Consider the following 5,494-nt stretch of genomic DNA (forward strand, 5'->3'; position numbering starts at 1 on the left):
AGCAGAAAACACCCAATTAAAAGAGCAAAGAGAAAAAATAATCCAAAAATATGAAGATAGTGTAAAGAGCCTCTGGGACAACTTCAAGCATACCAACATTCACATTATGGGGATACCAGAAGGAGGAGAGAGAGAGCAAGATATTGAAAACATATTTGAAGAAATAATGACAGAAAACTTCTACTGGGGAAAGAAATAGATTTACAAGTCCAGGAAGTGCAGAAAGTCCTAAGCAAGAGGAACCCAAAGAGGCCCACACCAAGACACATCATAATTAAAATGCCAAGAATTAAAGACAAAGAGAGAATCTTAAGAGTAGCGAGAAACCAAGATGGCGGCATAGGTAAGCACCTAAACTGCTGCCTCACACAACAATTTCAAAACTACAACTAAAAGATAGAACGGACACCATCCAGAACCACAGGAAAGCTGGCTGGAAATTCTACAACTAGAAGGAAAGAGGAAATCTCACGGAGAAGGAACTGCAAGGAGCTGAGATGCGCGCGCAAAGAGGAAGGGCGGCGGAGTGCCTGGCTGGCTTTCTCTGGCGGGAGGGGGAAAGAAGCCCCCGACTGCACTGAACCCCAGTTCTGACTGCACTGAACCTCAGTTCCAGGCGAAACCCTGTGGACCCAGGCTCATACAGGGGGAGTTTGGACTGTCAGGTAGAGAGAAAGGCACACGGAGACTCGGGAGCTGCGGCAGCAGGGGTCTGGAGGCGTGAGTGTGCACAAAGACTGACTGCGGAGGTTACCACAGGCTATCCCTAGCGGAAAGGCGTGGGAAGCTCCTGACAGCACTGAACCGCAGCTCCGACTGCACTGAACCGCAGTTCCGGGCGAGCCCCTGGGGACCCACGCTCTTACGGGGGAAATCTGGACTGTAAGGCAGAAACTCGGGAACCGTGGAAAGCAGAGGTCTGGAGACTCACGCGTAAGGGCAGGGTTGATGGGAAGCCAAGACTGTCTGCCCCGCCCTGAGACTCCACCCCTTCCAAGCTGAGCACAGAGGCTTTTGCAATTTGGCAAGGCTAATCCTATAAGGCTGTCTCCAGCACCGAACTTCTCCCAGTGTAGACACAGCTGATCCTCACAGCCAACTGGCCTGCAGGTCAATTCCTCCCAGTGATACCAACAACAATCAAGACTTAACTACAACAAGGCTGTACACACAGTCCACAAAGGGGTGCACCAAGAGTGTCCACCTCAGGTTAACTGGGGAGGCCGACCCACTGGGCCATTTAGGAAACCTAGCACACAAAGCTACCCTACCAACTCAGGGAAGCAGTGAAAAATGGGGAGATGAAGAAACAGATCACAAATGAAAGAAATGGAGGAAAACAAACGACTAGATATAGAATTCAAACCCATGGTTATAAGACTTTTCAAGAATATCCTAGAAAAGGCCGATAAATGTAACAAGACCCTCGAAGATATGAAAAAGGACCAACTAGAAATTAAACATACACTGACTGAAATAAAAAATATTATACAGAGACCCAACAACAGACTAGAGGAATGTAAGAATCAAGTCAAAGATTTGAAATACAAAGAAGCAAAAAACAACCGGAAAAGCAAAAAAAAAAGAAAAAAGAATCCAAAAAGTTGAAGATAGTGTAAGAAGCCTCTGGGACAACTTCAAGCGTACCAACATCAGAATTATGGGGGTGCCAGAAGAAGAGAGAGAACAAGATATAGAAAACCTATTTGAAGAAATAATGACTGAAAACTTCCCCTAACTGGTGAAAGAAATAGACTTAGAAGTCCAGGAAGCGCACAGAACCCCAAACAAAAGAAATCCAAAGAGGACCACACAAAGACACATCATAATTAAAATGCCAAGAGCAAAAGACAAAGAGAGAATATTAAAAGCAGCAAGAGAAAAACAGTTCATTACCTACAAGGGAGCACCCATACGATTGTCAGCTGATTTCTCAACAGAAACTATGCAGGCCAGACGGGAGTGGCAAGAAATATTCAAAGTGATGAATAGCAAGAACCTACAACCAAGACTACTCTACCCAACAAAGCTATTATTCAGAATGGAAGGTCAGATAAAGAGCTTCACAGATAAGCAAAAGCTAAAGGAGTTCATCACCACCAAACCAGTATTATATGAAATGCTGAAAGGTATTCTTTAAGAAGAGGAAGAAGAAAAAAGTAAAGAGAAAAATTATGAACAACAAATACATATCAATCAACAAGTGAACCTAAAAATCAAGTGAATTAAAAATCTGAGGAACAGAATAAACTGGTGAATATAATAGAATCAGGGGCATAGAAAGGGAGTGGACTGACAATTCTCAGGGGGAAAGGGGTGTGGGGGGTGTGGGAAGAGACTGGACAAAAATCATACACCTATGGATGAGGACAGTGTGGGGGGAGGTAAGGGCAAAGGGTGGGGTGGGAACCGGGTGGAGGGGAGCTATGGGGGGAAAAAGGAGAAACAATTGTAATAATCTGAACAATAAAGATTTATTAAATTAAAAAAAAAAGAGTAGCAAGAGAAAAGCACTTAGTTACCTACAAGGGAGCACCCATAGGACTGTGAGATGATTTGTCAACTTTGAAACTTTGCATGCCAGAAGGGAGTGGCAAGAAATACTCAAAGTGATGAGTAACAAGGACCTACAACCAAGATTACTCTACCCAGCAAAGCTATTCTTTAGAATTGAAGGTCAGATAAAAAGCTTAACAGACAAGAAAAAGGTAAAGGAGTTCATTACTACCAAACCAGTATTATGTGAAATGATGAAGGGTATTCTTTAAGAAGAGGAAGGAGGAGGTGGGGGAGGAGAAGAAAGGTAAAAAATATGAACAATAAAATGTCAACAAATACATATAAACAATTGAAACTAGAAATCAAAATGAATGAAAATCTAATGAACAAAATAAACTGATGAATACAATAGAATCAGAGGCATGTGAACATGGAACAGACTGACGAATCTCAGAGGAAAAGAGAGGGGAGGGCAGGAAGAGACTAACCAAAGGTCTTATATGCATATATGCATTACCTATGGACCCAGACAATAGGGTGGTGAAGGCCTGGGGTGGGGTGGGTTCTGGGTGGAGGGGGACAATGGGGGGAAAAAGAGGGACATCTGTAATACTCTCAACAATAAAGATTTTAAAAATAAATAAAAATATTAAAAAACATTTAAAATAATAAACTATATTAAATATAAATTATTTATACAGGCCAATTAAAAAACAGACATTGTCATAATACATTTTTTTAAAAACATGACTCAGATGTCACACAAAGTGGCAGAGTAGGAAAATGTAGGAGTTGGTCCCATCATCAAAGCAACCACTGAGCAGGGAAAAATGATTGAAATAAACTATTTTGGAACTCTGGAACATGACCAGAAATTTTTAACAACCAGAGGAATCCTTATAAGAGTGAAGGGAGCCCTGGTCAGTGTGGCTAAGTGGTTAGAGTGTTGGCCTATGCACCAAAGGGTTATGGGTTTGATTTCTTGTAAAGGACTTGTACCTGGGTTGCAGGTTTGATCCCTGGCCCCTGTCGGGGCACATGGGAGATGTGGGAGGCAACCAATAAATGTGTCTCTCACATCAATGTTTCTGTTTCTTTCTCCCCTCCCCGTCCCCCTTCCCCTCCCCCTCCTCCCCTCCCTCTCCCTCCCTGCCTTCCACTGTCTCTAAAAATCAATGGGGAGAAAATATCCTCAGGTGAGCATTAACAAAACAAAACAAAAAAAGAATAAAGACTGAAGGGCGAGATTGTTGCTCTTTCACAAGTAAGCAGCATTCACAACCAGACAATATCTATCCCCCATTTCTTAGACATGTTGCACCTATATGAATAGCAGCCTGCATTTCTAAAGAAGCTGGCTGATGTCATTGCAGGCAGTAGAAACCCTGTCCTCCAAAATTTGGGGTTACATATTTTGGTCAGTCTTAAGGATCCTTGAGGACCAGCACAGATGCTTGCCTTGCACTTGATCCTCTCATCAGCATCGGCTTCCTGAGGAGGAATCAATCAGATTTACAGAAACAGTGACTTCACAAAAAAAAAAGGAATATACTTTGCCACTGCCATTAGGGGAGATGGGCCACCACTAGCTGATTCCTGTATCCTCTGGAGGCCGATGTTGCAGAATCTGTCACCGAAAAGGAGTAGAAGGTTTACCAGTTCTAGATTTCCAAGCAGTTTCACACATAAACCCTCTAGCAAGTTTAAAAATAATTCGGCCCAACTCAGAGGAAGTGGAATTGCTCCTGTTGCACAAAGATGTCTAGTAATGAAATCCACGTGCAGGAAAGTATCCTGTCTGACACATCCTATAATGAAGAACAACAAAAAACAATTCTGAATGTCCTGAGTTAATTGCCAGATCACCCACAAAGCTATTCAAAACCTGGATAAGAAGTTTGATGTCATTAATGGAAAGGTTTCAAAAATATACTATTTTTGTGCTAAATCAATGAGGCAAAACCACCCACTTGGATATGCATATAAAAATTATAATTACCTGCTTTCTAGAAAGATCAAATTGCAGAAAGTGAAGAGGGAGCCTCTTCCCTCTTCATTGTTTTACCCTGAAAATGAGAGCCCAACTATGCCAGTAGAAAGGCCAGAAAATGATTCCCAGAGCAACCCTGACAAAACATCTTACCAGTCAGAGGATTCCCAGGACAGGATCAGGAGTTACTCTACCAGGAGCAGGAGACTTGCCTCAACCAGAGTCCCATGATTGGTTCCATCTTCACACACATATCAGTCATATTACAGAGCCAATGATCCAGTGCAGGGCTCCTCTTTCATGCCTTTCTTTGCCAGCCCAGGGGCTGGCAGCAACAGTAGTATCTTCTCAGTTGCCTGAGCTTCCACATCAGCACCTACAGCCATGCTGGGCCAAGACAGAGCCAGTGTAGCACACAACCCTGAGATGATGGCTTACTCAACCTTGCATGAAAAGAAGAACCCCAGCTATATGACCTCATCTCTGCATCCTGGGTGGCTTTACTATAAGTTGGTACTGACCCAGGTTTGCTAAAACAAAACTTCTCTGATGACCCTTCAACTTGATCTGTAGAGGAAGTGATCCTGTTTCTGAAACATAGATCCTCAGACACTAATCCCCCTCATGGACCTCTTCAGGCAATATGACATTTGATGGGAAAGCTCTGCTACTACTTAAGAAATGAGTGACATTATCCTATATAATAAAGAGGTACTATGCAAATTGACCCTTACGCCATAACACCATCACAAGATGGCTGTCCTGCCTAGCCCCTCCCCCGGCCCCACCCCTGGTCAGCCTCTCCCACCCCAATTGAGGGTGGGGTGGCTAGCCAAACCCCACCCCCCACAGCCCCTCACCCAGGCCGGCCATGCCCCCACGCTTTCCCAGGGCTGGGGGTACCCCAGGCAGGCTGCAGGCACAGCATTGGTCAGAATCAAAGGTCCTGGCTGTCCCTGGCCTAGAGAGACCATAAAACCTCAGCAGTGACCAAAGACCAAGACC

General features: G+C 43.8%; 1 pseudogene across 1 annotated transcript; it reads left to right on the top strand.

Annotated features, from left to right (window-relative positions):
* Positions 1–4,257: 4,257 nt before the first annotated feature.
* On the top strand, positions 4,258–5,174 carry LOC308254477 (sex comb on midleg-like protein 2; annotated as a pseudogene). The gene is made up of 2 exons: positions 4,258–4,439; positions 5,000–5,174. The product of its transcript is annotated as a sex comb on midleg-like protein 2 (transcript).
* Positions 5,175–5,494: the final 320 nt, after the last annotated feature.

Source organism: Plecotus auritus (assembly GCF_963455305.1).
Source record: "Plecotus auritus genome assembly, chromosome: 7".
NCBI classification, from domain to species: domain Eukaryota; kingdom Metazoa; phylum Chordata; class Mammalia; order Chiroptera; family Vespertilionidae; genus Plecotus; species Plecotus auritus.